Genomic DNA, 15,978 nt, shown 5'->3' with positions numbered 1-15,978 from the left:
GGGCAGCTCCTGGTCAACCCTGAATTCCCTGCTGAGAGTCTGACTCAGGCTGATGGCCAAGGAGGCCGCTCAGCTGATCTATAACCTATCTTCACCTTTAGTCTCACTGAGGGATAAAAACTTTGGCAGACAATCATCCCCTAAGCCTAGTTAAATTTCTCAAATCTTCAGGGCATTCTTTCACACAGAACCTGAGCCTTCAGAAAACCAAGGGAAACAACGGTCTTTACTTAGGTAACGAACAAGGTGCACTTTGGCCACATGAGAGTTCTGAGATGATGACTGCATGAACTGTGCTTGAACCCACGCAGCAGCTCTGGGTGGGCCTCACTCAGCCCTCACGCTCCCTGCCCAGGCTGTGGGCCCTGCCAGAAATGGCCTCCACGTCACTGAGTCTAAAACCCTCTCCCCTACACCATTTCAGCTGCTCCATCTCGTCCACTGCCTCCCATTCATTCCCGCGAGATTCAAGGACTTCGGTTCTTGTACTTGAGGATCCATTACTGGGGCTTCCACTACTGTAGATCAGAAGCTCAGTGTCATTTAATGCAAGTGACTCTCTACTCATTAGGGCACCCAAAGCCCCTGACGGTAGGCGTGTGCCTCATCTCTCACAGAGCCACGAACGTGATGTCTGCATAAGGCACATCAGCAGAACTGATACGCCTGCTTTTCTAATAAAAAGATTTTCCCTCTTCACAAGAGACATCTACAGCCCAGCTCAGTATGGGAAAATGACACAGGCCAACATACGTGTGTCCTGAGAAACTTGAGGAATCTTAACAGTGTCTCAGCCAGCACCACCCTTGCCTTGCAAAGCCCATGAGGCCATCTCTACATCTTCTCAAAGGCTCAACAAGACAGAAGCTGAACATGCTGAACAAGTCAACTCATACCTTTCAGATCATCTTACAGATAGTCAAAGTGGAGGTGGTGGGTGCTGTCCCAGAGAACACTAGGGTGCTAGGGGTGGCTCATAGAGTCCATGAATGGTGATAAAGGGGGGTCTGTGGGGAAGGGCCTGCAGGGTGGTCCTGGTAAGGGAGGAGGTCCCCTTGCATCTATAGGGACCTAAGGAACAGAAGGGACAGGTGTGTTGGTAAGACAGACGGAAGTAGAATGCCCACCAGAGCTGAAATCCAATAAAGCAGGTGTCACACCTGGTCCCCTGCTCATCCACAGTTTCTAGGAAAACAGAGCATCAGTGCCAGAAAACTCGACCCTCCCATGAGGTCCCACCTACAGCCTGAAAGTATGAGATGCCACGAGATGAAATTACTGTCACGACATGTCACTACCCATGTTAACAAATGCAGAAAGCCAAGGCATCCTGTTCTAGAAGATCCGTGGCAGTAATGCTAGTCTAATAAAGGAGCATATTCCACAGAGGCAGGCATTTATATCCAGGACCCTTCACCAGACTTTTTATTTTAACATTGAGGACAGACAGAACATGAAGCAATGAAAAGCCCAGCACCACACAGAGATTCAGGGCCACCCCAGGGTCAAAGCTCAGCCTGCCAGCCCACACCTGTCCTCCAACTGCTTCGTCCCCTGACGAAGGCAATTTCTCTGCAAGGCCACAGAGACCTCTGTGGAGACGGGGATTCCTGGAGTCCTGCAGGGGCCTGGAAATTAGTTTTCTGAGAGAAACATGTGACCTGTGCTTATTCACTGGGCTCAGGGATGTTTCTCTTAATTCACAGGTAATTCTTGGGGTGTTGTGTGGTTCCAAATAGGATATGTTTTGCTAATTATGTAAAAATTATATTGCAGCCTTACAAAGATTGTACTGAATTTCTGGATGGCTTTGGGTAGTATGGGCATTTTATCTTATTAACTCCTCCAAAAGATGAACATGGATGGCTTTTCACTGATTTGTGAATTCTTCAATTTCTCTCATCCAAATTGAATTTCTTCCATTTCTCCACACAGGTTGTATAGTTTTCTGTAGAGAAATCTTTCACTTCTTCGGTTAAATTTATTCCTATATATTTTATTACTTTTGATGCTATTGTTATTTTTTTCTAAAAACATTTTTTTATGTTTTTATTTATTTTTGAGAGACAGAAAGAGACAGCACGAGCAGGGGAGGGGCAGAGAGAGAGGGAGACACAGAATCTGAAGCAGGCTCCAGGCTCTGAGCTAGCTGTCACCACAGAGCCCGACGCGGGGCTCGAACCCATGAACCGTGAGATCATGACCTGTGCCGAAGCCGCACGCCTAACCACCTGAGCCACCCAGGCGCCCCCAGATGCTATTGTAAATGGGATTGTTTTCTTTATTCTTTTTAGATAATTTGGTGTTAGTATATAGGAATGCTACTGAATTTGGTATGTTAATTTTCTATTTTGCAACTTTACTGAATTTCTTGATTACATAACAGGTTCGTTTACACTGAACTTTTTATCTTTTTCTTTTGCTTTATTTAAAAAATCGTTTCCCATGGGAATAGCTGACACGCTGTGTCACATTAGTGACTGGACAAGATGTAGCTATCATCCGTTATCCTGCGCCACTATTCCCACACCATTCACTGTGTTCCCTACGCTCTATCTTCTGTCTGTGATTTAGTCATTCCTTAACCAGAAGCCTGACTCACCCAATCCTCTTCTGACATCTAAGGCATCCTTGTCTTGTGCCTGATCTTAGAGGAAAATCTTTCACTATTTCACTGCTGAGTATGATATGAGCTGTGGGCTTCTCAGACATGGCCTTTCTGACGTTGAGATATTTTCCTTCTACACTGAACATTTTTAGAGGTGTTTTTTAGCACAAATGGACCCCACATTTTCTCAAATCTTTTTGCTGTGTCTATTGACATGGTCAAATGAGTTTTATTTTTTAATTTTTTAAATTTATCTTAGTTTAAAATTTTATAGGATTCATTCATTCATCTATGCATTTAGTATATTTTTCAAGTTTTTATTTAAATTCCAGTTGATTAACATACAGTGTAGTATCGGTTTCAGGTTAAATACGGGTTATGTCAGTGATTCACCACGATCATGCAACACCCAGTGCTCCTCACTATTAGGCCCTCCTTAGCCCATCGCCCATTTAACCCATCCCCCGGCCCCCTAAAAACCATCAATTTGCTATCCATAGTTAAGAGCCTGTTTTCTGGACGATTTTTCTTTCTTTCAATTTGTGAGACGTCACAGTTATTGATTTGCATATTCTGAAACATCCTTCCTTTCCAGGGAAAAACTCCTTCATCCCAACAGAAAAATCCTTTTAACATGCTGCTCGAGTTGGTTTACCTGTATACTACTGGGAATTTTTCATCAGTATTCATCAGGTGGCCATTGGCCTACACTCTTCTGTTCAGGCAGTATCCTTTTCTGGCTTCCTATCTTTGGTAAATCCAGCCTCATGAAGTGAGTTTGGAAGTGTTCATCCCTCTGTGATTGGTGAGAGGACTGCCATTAGTTTCTTCTTCAAATGTTTGGTCAAATTCACCAGTGAATCCACCTGGCCCTAGGCCTCTCCTCACTGGGAGAATGTGATTACTGATTCAATCTACTTGTGTTGGTTATCTTCTTGTATTGATACAGTCTTCTTTTAATTGGTCTGTTCATATTTTCTATTACTTCCTGATTCAGTCTTGCTACGTGGTGTGTTTCTAAGAATCCGTCCATATCATCTAGGTAGTGGTTTGCTGGCATATAATTTGGCCATAGTAGCCTCTTTGGCTCCTTTATATTTCTGTGGTATCAGATGTAATGTATTCTCTTTTATTTATATATATTTTTTTAATTTGGGTCCTCTCTCTGTTTTAGCATAATCTAGGTACAGTCTTATCAAATTTCTTATCTTTTCAGAAAACTCACTGCTGGTTTTCTTCATGTTTTCTATTGATTTCGTGGTCTCAGTTTCATTTGTTTCCACACTCATATTTATTACTTTCTCCCTTCTGAGAACATTGGACTTAGATTATTGTTCTTTTTCTAGTTCCCTGAAAGGTAAAGTTAGGTTGTTCGTTTGAGCCCCAAATCTCTCCTCCACACATGGAAATCCAGTGACTCCTCAGCGAGCCTTCAACAGGTCTTTCATGTCCTATCTCTGATTCTCAAAACTCTGAGACAAAGACCACAAGACTTATTTGAAAATATAATAGATGAAAACCCTGATATGGGGAAGGACACAGATCCAGAGGCAGGAGGCACAAAGAACCTCCGGTACATTCAGCAGAAGCAGATCCACACCAAGTCCTATCGGAATTCAAATGCAAACTGTAGTGATAAAGGAAAGTTTTAACAGCAGGAAAACAAAAGATGACAGTTGCCTACAAGGGAAACCCCATAAGGTTACCACTGGATGTTTTTTGTTTTTTGTTTTTTGTTTTCAGAAGAAACTGTGAAACCAGAAGTGAGCAGCATGGTATGTTCAACGTGTTGAGCGGAAAACATCTTCAGCCACACAACTTTTATCCAGCACACTGTCATCCAGATGGAAGGCAAGATCAAGAGTTTCCCAAATGCAAAAACTAAGGGAGTTCGCAACGAACAAACCACTCTGAGTGGAAAAGAAACACCTAAAGTGACAGTAATAAAGCGAGAAACACAAAAGCAATAGCAACAAGTATTTTGTAAAAATCAGTCAAGGTATTCACGATATAAAAGGATGTGAAATATGATACCATGTATCCACCACACAGGGAAGAGCAAAGAACTAGTTCAAACTTAAACAACCATCCACTTAATATAGATTTCTATATGAAGAAGTGGTTATAGAGAAACCTGAAATCAAATACAGAGAAACCACAAATCAAATACCACTGATACCTATGCAGAGAATAAAGAAAAAACTCCAACTATACTAATAAAGAAACCCAGCAAACCATCAAAGGGAGAAAGAAAGGATCAGAAATATTCAGAAACAACCAAAATCAAGTAATATAATTACAACAAATACATATCTATCAATTACTTTGGATGGAAATAGACTAAATCTCAAATCAAAGGCTCATTCTCTCTCTCTCTCTCTCTCTCTCTCTCTCACTCTCTCTCCCTCCCTCCCTCTCTCCTTCCTGTGCCCTACCAGAGTTGTGCTCTCTCTCTCTCTTAATAATAAAAGGCACTGGGTGACAGAATGACTATAAATATAGCACCCATCTACCTTCTACCTACAAAAGATGAGTTATAAAACTAAAGACACCTACAAACAGAAAGTGAGGTGATGGAGAAACATTTATCATGCAGATGGGTATCAAAAGAAAACTGCAGCAGCAATGTGTATATCAGACAAAGTAGATTTTAAAATAAAACTGTAACAAGAGACAAAGAAGGACACTATATCATAATAAAAGGTACAATCCAACAAAAAGATAAAACAATTGTAATCATATATGGACTCAACAGGGTGATTCCAAACACATAAAACAGTCAAAAACAAATGCAAAGGAACTACATGATAGCAATACAATCATAGTAGGGGACCTAACACCCCAATTCACATCTGTGTAGAGATCATTCAATCAAAAATCAACAAGGAAGTAGCAACTTTGAATAATACAGTAGACCAGATGGACTTAGCAGATATATTTAGGACCTTTCATCCTAAAAACACATTCTTTTCACGTGCTCATGGAACATTCCCCACATTGGGTAAAATATTAGGTCACAAAATAAGCCAAAACAAATTCAAAATTATCAAGGTCATACCATGTGACTTTTCAGACCACAATGCTATGAAACTAGAAGTCTACAACAAAAAAACAAAATGTGAAAAAACCACAAAAACATGGAAGTTAAATAACATCCTCCTAAACAATCAAGGTGTCAACCAAGAAATCAAAGAAGAAATCCGAAAAAACATGGAAACAAACGTAAACTGGTGCAGCCGCTCTGGAAAACAGTGTGGAGGTTCCACAAAAAACTATCAAATGAACTCTCCTATGACCCAGCAATAGCCCTGCTAGGGATTTACCCACGGGATACAGAAGTGCTGATGCTTAGGAGGACATGTACCCCAATGTTCATAGCAGCAATGTCAACAATAGCCAAAACATGGAAAGAGCCTAAATGTCCATCACCTGATGAGTGGATCAAGAAGATGTGGTATATATACACAATGGAGTACTACATGGCAATGAGGAAGAATGAAATATGGCCATTTGTAGCAAGGTGGATGGACCTCAAGGGTGTCATGCTAAGTGAAATAATTCAGGCGGAGAAGGTCAGATACCATATGTTTGCACTCATAGATCTAACAGGAGAACAGGAGAAACCTAATGGAGGACCAGGGGGAGGGGAAGAGGGAAAGAGAGTTGGGGAGAGAGAGGGACACAAAACTTGAGAGACTACTGAATACTGAAAACGAGCTGAAGGTTGAAGGGGGAGGAAGGGGGATAAGAGGTGGTGGTGATGGGGAGGGCACTTGTGGGGAAGAGCACTGGGTGTTGTATGGAAACCAATTTGACATTAGACCATTAAAAAAATTTTTTTAAATAAAGAAAAGAAACAAACGTAAATGAAAACACAACAATCCACACTTTTGTAAAGCAGCAAAAGTAGTTCTAACAGTTTTAACTTTATACCAATACAGGTCTGTCTCAAGACAAAAAACAAAACAAAACAAAAAACCTCAAGTAAACTACCTAACCCTAAAACCATAAAAGCTAGACAAAGGACAACAAACAAAACCCCCAAACAGCAGAGTGAAGAAAATAATTAAGCAGACAGGAAGTTCATGATATAGAAATTAAACACACAGTAGAACAGGATAAATGTAATTAGGAGCTGCTTCCATGAAAAGAGTAATAACATTGATAACCCATAGCCAGACTAATCAGAAAAAAGAAGGGACTCCTGTAAGTAACAGTGGCAGAGAAGAACTACCAACACCACAGAAATACAATTGTAAGAGAATATTATGAAAAACTCTATGCCAACAAACTGGACAATTCCTAGAATTTATACAGATCAATTCCTAGAAACATATAACCTACTAAAACTGAAGCAGGATGAAATTCAAAACTTGAACAGGTTGACTACAAGCAAGGAGACTGACTCAGTAATCAAAACACCTAACAGACAACAGTCCAGACCAGAGGACTTTACAGGCAAATTCTAGCAAATATACAAAGAAAAGCTGATGTCTATACCTGTCAAACTATTCTAGAAAACATAAGATGAAAGACAATATCTAAATTCGTACTTTGAGGCCAGCATTACCCTGATACCAAAGCCAGACAATGACACCATGAAAAAACAAAACTACAGGTCCATATCGTTCATTGTTTCTGGATTGTGAATTCCGTTCCGTCAATGTGTTTATTTTTGTGCCAGGACCATACTGTTTTACTGTCTGCTGCTTTGGACTAGAACCTGAAGTCTTGAATTGTGAATCCTGCAGCTTTGCTTTTCTTTTTCAGGGCTTCTTTCAGAACTGTTCTCAGATGCAACATTCCTCAACCAAGGGCTAGCAGACAGAATCCAACCACACATTTTAAAAAATCATCCACCAGCTTCAAGTGGGATATCTTCCAGAATGAGAGGGTAGTTCTATATTCAAAAATCAATCAACCTGCTGTATCACAGTAATAAGTGAAGGATAAAAAACATATCATCATTTCTACAGACACAGGAGAATTATTTGATAAAGTACAACAACCATTCATGATAAAAGCCCTCTAAAAGCAGGCTTGGAGGGAACAAAGCTCAACTGAATAAAGTCGATCTACGTAAACCCACAGCAGACATCATACTTTGTGGAGGAAACTGAGAACTTTCCCCCAAGATGAGTAGCAAGTCCAAGATGTCCACTCTCACCGCTTGTATTCAACACAATGCTGGCAGTGCTAGCCATAGCACGGAGACAACCAAAAGAAATAAAAGGCATCCACATTGGGAAGGACGAAGGAGAATTTCAGTACACGGAGATGGCATGAGACTCTACATAGAAAGTCCAAGAGACCCCACCAAAAACCTACCAGAACTGATACCTGAATTTTGTAATATCACAGGACAGAGAATCAATGTGCACAAATCAATAGCATGTGTATAAACTAATAGTAAATCACAAAAAAGGTAAACTAAGGAAATAATCCCAATTACATTTGTACCAAAAATTAGTAAGATACTTAAGAATATAACTAAGCAAATAAGTGCAGGACCTTTACACGGACCACTGCGAAACACAGCTGTAAGAAATTGAAGACAACATAAATAAATGAACACCAGGGGCACCTGGGTGGCACTCTGTTACACCTCTGACTTTTGCTCAGGTCATGATCTCACATTCGTGGGATCAAGACCAGTGTTGAGCTCTGTGCTGTCAAAATAAACAAAAATAAACAAACACTGAGAATCCTAAAATTTACATGGGACCATCAAAGATCCCAAATTACCAAAGAAGTTCTGAAAAAGAAAAGCAAAGCTGCAGGATTCACAATTCAAGACTTCAAGTTCTAGTCCAAAGCAGCAGGCAGTAAAACAGTATGGTCCTGGCACAAAAATAAACACACTGATGGAACGGAATTCACAATCCAGAAACAAACCTACAATTTTATGTTCAATTCACCTTCAACAAAGCAGGAAGGAATATCCAAATGGACAAATCAGACTCTTCAACAAAAATGGAGCTGGAAAAACTGGTCAGCTATAAGCAAAATAATAAAATTGGACCACTGTCTTACACTATACCAAAAATAAATTAAAAAATGGATTCAAGACCTAATGTGAAACGTGAAACCATGCAAATCCCAGAATAGAGAATAGGCAGTAATGTCTCTGGCATTGACCATAGCAACATTCTTCTAGATATGAGCCCTGAGGCAAGGGAAATAAACACCAAAATAAACTACTGGGACTACATCAAAATAAAAGGCTTCGACAGAGCGAAAGAAATGCTCTGCAGAACTAAAACTAAAAGGGAACCTATTGAATGGGAGAAGATATTTGCAAATGACACACCCAAAAAAGGGTTAATATCCCAAATACATAAAGAACTGATGCAAATGAACCCACAAAAATATCCAATTAAAAGTGAGCCTAAGAAATGAACAGATCTCCCTCCAAAGAAGATACAGAGATGGCCAACAGACACACAAAGACATGCTCAGCATCTTGCTTCAGCAGGGAAATGCAAATAAAAAGTACAATGAGGTATCAATTCACGCCTGTCAGAATGGCTACAATCAACAGAAGAAACAAGTGTACAATGGGTTGTGCAGGAAAGGAGATCCCGTGCACTGTAGGGAATGCCAACTGCTCCAACCCTGTGGAAACAGTACGGAGGTTCCTCAACAAGGTAAAAATAGAACTACCCGATGATCCAGCAACCACACTACGGAGTATTTACCCCCAAAATACAAAAACACTCCATGTTTAGGCAGCAATATTTACAAAACACATTATGGGAGAGCACAAGTGACCCTAAAGAGAAGAACATACAGATATGGAACATATATACAATGGAATCGTGCCAGCCAGAAAAATGAATAAAATATTCCCACTTGCAGTGACACGGATGGAGCTACAGAGTATATTTCTAAGTGAAATCAGAGAAAGGCAAATACCATATAACCTCACTCACATGTGGCCTTTAAGAAATAAATGACCAAAAGAAAAAGACAAGAGAGACAAGCCATGAAACAGACTCTTAACTACCGAGAACAAACTGATGGTCACCAGACGGGGTGGGCTGGGGGATGGGTGAATTAAGGCGTGGACTTACTGTGACGTGCACCAGTGACGTAGAAACTTGTTGAAACTAACAGAACACTTGAAACTAATAGAACACTGTATGTTAACTGTTCAACAAATAAAATATAAAATAGACAACAGCTTTGAATATAAGTGGACTAAATGCTCCAATCAAAACACACGGGGTGAGGGTTGCCTGGGTGGCTCAGTTGGTTAAGCCTCTGACTTCGGCTCAGGTCATGATCTCACCGTTCCTGGGTTTGAGCCCTGCATTGGGCTCTGTGCTGACAGCTCAGAGCCTGGAGCCTGTTTCCAATTCTGTGTCTCTCTCACTGCCCCTCCCCCTCTCATGCTCTGAATAAATAAATATCAAAAATAAATAAAACATTTACAAATGTTTAAAAAAGAGATGAATTTAAAAACACACACAGGGTGACTTAATGGATTGAAAAGCAAGACCACCTATGTGCTGCCTACAAGAGTCTCAGTGCAGAACCAGACACATGCAGATCACAAGTGAAAAGACGGAAACACATTTATCATGCAAATGGAAGCGAAAAGGAAGGTGGGGTGGCCATACTCCTCTCAGGCAAAACACACTCTCAAACAAAGACTACGTCAGGAGACCAAGAACACTGCAGGGTGATGATGGGAACATCCTACAAGAAGATGTACCAATTGTGAATATTCATGCAAGCAACCAACATGGGAGCGCTGAAATATATAACCTTGCTAATAACAGATAATAAAAGAAGAAATCCACAGTAATACAATGTTAGTATAGGATTTTAAGACGACCTTACAACGATGGACAGATCATCCAATCAGAAAACCAACAAGGAAACAGTGGCTCTGAATGACACATTGGACCAGATGGATCTAATAAATTTGTTCAAAACATTCCATCCCCAAACAGCGTAATACATATTCTTGTCAAGCGCGCATGGAACGTTCTCCAGAAGAGATCACATGTGAGGCTACAAAACAAGTCTCAACAAATTAAAAAGATGACTGCATCTCATGCATCTTTTCTGACCACGAGCGTATGAAACCAGAAATCAATCACAGGAAAAGTATCAGGAAATGGAGGATAAAGAACATGCTCCTAAGCAATGAATGGGTCAACCAAGAAATCAAAGAGGAAATCCAAAATACATGGGGACAAATGAAAACGGCAACACAAGGGTCCAAAATCCTTGGGATGTAGAAGAGACCTAAAAGGGATGAGTACATCAATCTAGCCTACCTCAAGGAGCAAGAATCCTCTCAAATAAACCACCTAACCTTACACATAAAGGAGTTAGAAAAAGAAGAACAAACAAACCCCAAACACAGCAGAAGGCAGGAAATTAAAATAAAGATCAAAACAGAAATAAGTGATAGAGAAATTTAAAAAAGTACAAGTGATCAGTGAAACTAGAGGCTCATCCTTTGAAAGCATAAACAAAATTGATACACCTTTAGCTACAAGCATTTCCCTCCCCCCATAAGAGGACAAAAACAAAACCAAAAATGAAAGAGGACAAATAATGACAGATATCACAGAAATACAAAGAATTATAACAGAATATCATGAAAAATTATACACCAACAAAATGGGCAACCTAGAAGAAATGCATAAATTCCTAGAGACAGCACATCCAAAACTGAACCTGAAAGAAATAGAAGATTTACAGACTGATGAATAGCAATCAAATTCAACTAGTAATCAAAAAACTCCCAACAGACCACAGTCCAGGATCAGACAGCTTCAGAACCAAATCCTTTTAATCATTAAAAAAGAGTTAATACCTATGAACATATTCTGAAACATGAAAGAGAAAGGAAAGTTTCCAAATTCCTTCTATGAGGCCAACACTACCCTGATACCAAACCACATAAAGACATTACAAAACAAAAACAAAACTGCCCAATATCTCCAATGAATATAGATATAAATAATTGTCAAGAAAATATTTGCAGCCCAAATCCAACAACGCATTAAAAAAGTCATTCACCTGCGGTGCCTGGGTGGTTCAGTCTGGCTCTGGTTTTGACTCAAGTCATGATGTCACAGTTCTTGAGTTGGAGCCCTGCATCGGGCTCTGCACTGACAGTGAGGAGCCTGCTTGGGATTCTGTCTCCCTCTCTCTCTCTGCTCCTCCCCATCTTGCTCTCTATCTCTCTTTCAAAAATAAATACAAATAAACTTTAAAAGAAAAAGTCATTCACCACGATCGAGCGGGATTTCTCCCAGGGAGGCAAGGGTGCTTCAGTAGGTGCAAATCTATCTGCCTGACAGATCACAGTAAAAACAGAAAGTATAGAGAGTCTGTGATCGTGCCAACAAATGCAGGAAAGGTTTCTCACAAAGAACAACATCCATTCACCAGGAAAACTCTCAACAAAGTAGGAATAGAGGGAACATACCTCAACATGCTAAAGGCCATCTAGGAAAACCGAAGCGAACGTCAGAGTCAATGGTGAAAAACTGAGCGCTTTTGCGGGAAATCAGAAACAAGGATGCCCACTCTCATCACTGTTGTTCAGCACAGTCGTGCAGATCTTAGCCATACAATGAAGCAAAAGACACCCACATGGGAAGGAAGAAGTAAACTGTTCACTGTTTACAGATGACACGATGCAATACACCGAAAGCCCTAGAGACTCCACAAAAACCTCCTACAAATGATGAATTAAATTAAAATTAATTTGAATTCTAAATTACATATTATATTTATAAATTACAATATAAATTTAAATTAATAAATTAAAAACTCAAACACTGGGAAAGAAATTGAAGATGACAGAAACAAATCCAGTAGCAAATTCCATGCTACCAATCAGAAGAAACAATATTCTTAAAATGTCCATATGATCCAAAGGAATCTACATACCTAAAGCAATCCCTGTTAAAACACCAAGAGCATTTTTCACACATCTCGAACAAAGAATCCTAAATTTTCTATGGAACTAAAAATGTCCCTGAATAGCCACAGCAATTTGTAAAAAGGAACTGGACAGGAATTACAATTCCAGATTCCAAGAGACACTATAAAGCTGTAGCAATCAAACAATATGGTTCTGGTACCAAAAAGGGACACATAGATCACTAAATAGTCCAGAAATAACCCCATAATACACGGCCAACTAGTCTATAACAAAAGAGACAATCCACAATGGGAGAAAGAGGTGCTGGGAAAACCGGACAGTGACATGCAAGGGTATACAGCGGGGCCCCATGCAAAAGTACCCTCAAAATGGAGTAAAGACCTGAATGTAGACCTGAAACCAGAAAATTCCTAGAAGAAAACATAGGGAGTGATTTCTTTGACATCAGCTGTGGAAATGTTTTTCCAGAAATGTCTCCTCTGGCAAGAGAAACAAAAGCAACATTAAACAATGGGGACCACTCCAAAATGAAAAGCTTCTGTACAGCAAACGAAACCAACAACGCAATAAAAAGACAACCATGGAATGAGGGAAGATACTTGCAAATGATGTATCTGATAAGGGGATAATATCCAAAGTATTCAACGAATCTGTACAATGCAACACCAAAAAGAACTAATAACGATCCAATTGAAAAACTGGCAGAGGACACGAATAGACATGTTTTCAAAGAAAACACAGAGAGGGCCAACAAACACATGAAAAGATGTTTAACATCACCACTCCTCTGGGAAATGTAAATCAAATGTACAAGTGAGGTATCCCCTCATACTGATCAGAATGATCTAAACCCAAAACACCAGAAATAACAAGTGTTGGCAGGGATTTGAAAAAAAGAACATTTGAGTACTGTGGGTGGGAATGCAAACTGGTGCAACTACTGTAAGAAATCATACAGGGTTTCCTCCAAAAGTTAAAAATAGTATTGCCATATGATCCAGTAATTCCACTGCTGGGTATTTACCCAACAAAATGAAAAACAGTAATTCAAAAAGATATGTGCAGCCTTTCGTTTACTGTAGCATTGATTACAACAGCCAGGATTTGGTAGCAACCCAACAGTGCATCCGTAGATTAATAAATAAAGAAGATGTGGTATATATTCATGGAATATTACTCAGACATAAAAAAAATTATGACTTCTTGCCATTTGCAACAACATGGATGGATCTAGAGGGTCTAATGCTAAGTAAGACAAGTCAGTCAAAGAAAGAAAAATACCGGAAGTCTTCACTTATACATGGGATCTTGGAAACAAAACAAACAAATAAAATGGAGAAAAGAAGACAGGCCAAAAAACGGACTGTTAAATATACAGAGGAAACTGGTGCTTGCCAGAGAGCAGGTGGGTGGGGGACTGAGTGAAACCGGGGAAAAAGATTAAGAATGTACTTATAGTGAGGAGCGTGGAGTCATGTAAGAATTCTTGGACCATTATAGGGTACACCTTGAAACAAACATAACCATATGTTAATTACACTTGAATTAAAATATATGTAAAATAGAAATACTCTCACAGCATTAGAAGATAAAAGTTTTAATTTTATAATCTTCAAATGAAAAAGTGATATACTTAGTTTATGAAATTATTAATAAATTGGAAAAAGAGGACACTGTCATAAAATTGCTCATAAACAGATATATAATTGAGTAACTGCTGCAGGCATGTAAAAACTATACACCATAGTTTCCGCCTGAAATGACTATTCTCCCTTTGCATCTCTCTCAGCAAATAGCCCTAATTTCACATGCAAAATTCTACATGTATTAATTCAATATGCAAATATTTACATTTGCATATTTTACACATAGGATTTAATTTTACATATAGGATTTAAATTTTTCGTTCAAATTCAACTACATGTTGAACCCATGGTTTTCTAATGTCTAAAATCGTATTTTCTCAGGTCTAAAACCTCTAATATATACATATACATAACATATCAAATGAAGAAATCCACTATACGATATGAAATCATACTGGTGCACACAGATTGCATCTTTTATGGAACTATTCACGGTGGGATTGTATTTTAAGTGGCTGGAAAAGATATCAGAGACCTACAACAACAAATCTTGAAGTTCCAGAAACCTGCATGCACATCAGAAAGTCTGTTTTCTTAGAACGACAGAAAGAAGCCTTAAAAGTATATGTGGTGAATATAAAACTCAGGTAGGTCTACAAATATCTTAATGAGAAAATGAGCAAAAAAATTTTTTTTCAAGGTGAAAATGTGTCAATCGGGGATATAGGTATCAATTTTAATAAAGACAAAATGCCATCAGGCTTTTTCTTCTAAATTTGATTCCCAGAGCTTGCTTAGTCCAATCTTACCCACACTGAGAAGTGGTCTTGATCCGTTCTTTGCCCAGGAGCAGCCACAGAGGGATCCCGTGAATGAGCTTTTAGTAAAAACTGCAATCAATTTGCAAAGTCAGATGTTCACGTGTTCATGAGAAATTGGAAAAAGAACTCTCAACTGAAAAGGAGAGAAGGTAGTGCGAATGTTTTTAAGATATAATTGATGAGATTTCTTCTAATGAAGATAAGAAAGGATAATTGTAACAAACTGTGCAGGAATAATATTGAACATTCCAATAATGGGAAGTTCATGACACGTACCTGTCAGATTTTCTGTTGTTTCCAATGACTACAACATTGTTGTAAAAATTCCCAGAGAAAATTAACAAAAGGAAAAGAAAAGAAAATTAACAAAAGCATGAACGATGGGGGGGGGGGGGGGGGGGTGCACACTGTGTTTTTACCTCGGGCTCTGGTTCCGGCAGGAATCGGAAAGCGGGTCCAGCTCATTCTTCTAGAAGGTCCTGAGACTCAAATTTCACGTTTCCACTTCCAAACAAATGAGCTCCCGTTCCTAATTTGTGTCAGGATTTCTCCCTGAAAACAAGTCTGAATCTGGAACAGCCCAATCCCAGCATCGCGGGACCCGGACCCCTTGAATCCACGGATCCTTTGGTCATATACATCTCATTCAAATACGGATAGGGAGAATGAGGAACAAACCATGGAACAGCCCAGAAAACGCAAGGGCGTCTGAGGCTCACTGACCAACCAGCACTTCCGGAGAAGCCACCCAGCCCCCCTCCTCAGTACTCAGCCCCGCCACTGAGAGGCCAAGTCGCTGCAAAGCCTCTGGAAACGCTGCTCTGGCTCTTTGCCTGGGGTCAGAGGCACTGGGTTCTAGGAGGAAACGGAAAACCTTTTCGGCTCTGAGGCGCTCTGGATCCAAAAAGCCTAAGGGGCGCCCTCTGCCAGCCACCTCTGCGCACGCGGACGAACCGGACCCTCGCTGGTCGCGGTGCGTGCGCGCCCTCTGCTGGCCGCCGTGGGAATTCCTGCAATGCTCAAGGCCATGGCAGCACAGCTGGAGGTACT

General features: G+C 39.9%; 1 protein-coding gene and 1 long non-coding RNA gene across 2 annotated transcripts in view; one reads left to right on the top strand and one right to left on the bottom strand.

Annotated features, from left to right (window-relative positions):
• The window catches only part of THUMPD1 (THUMP domain containing 1), a 121,209-nt gene that overhangs the window by 100,673 nt on the left and 4,558 nt on the right, over positions 1-15,978 (top strand). The gene's annotated exons all lie outside the window — the stretch shown is intronic.
• On the bottom strand, positions 14,195-15,934 carry LOC115297506. The gene is made up of 3 exons (XR_003911453.1): positions 15,348-15,934; positions 15,205-15,232; positions 14,195-15,061 (listed from the first exon to the last, which is right to left on the bottom strand). It is a non-coding gene; the product is annotated as an uncharacterized LOC115297506 (long non-coding RNA).

Source organism: Suricata suricatta, chromosome 8 (assembly GCF_006229205.1).
Source record: "Suricata suricatta isolate VVHF042 chromosome 8, meerkat_22Aug2017_6uvM2_HiC, whole genome shotgun sequence".
In the NCBI taxonomy this organism is placed as follows: domain Eukaryota; kingdom Metazoa; phylum Chordata; class Mammalia; order Carnivora; family Herpestidae; genus Suricata; species Suricata suricatta.
The sequence above is the reverse complement of the archived record's forward strand: the minus strand, read 5'-3'. Positions and strand labels throughout refer to the sequence as shown.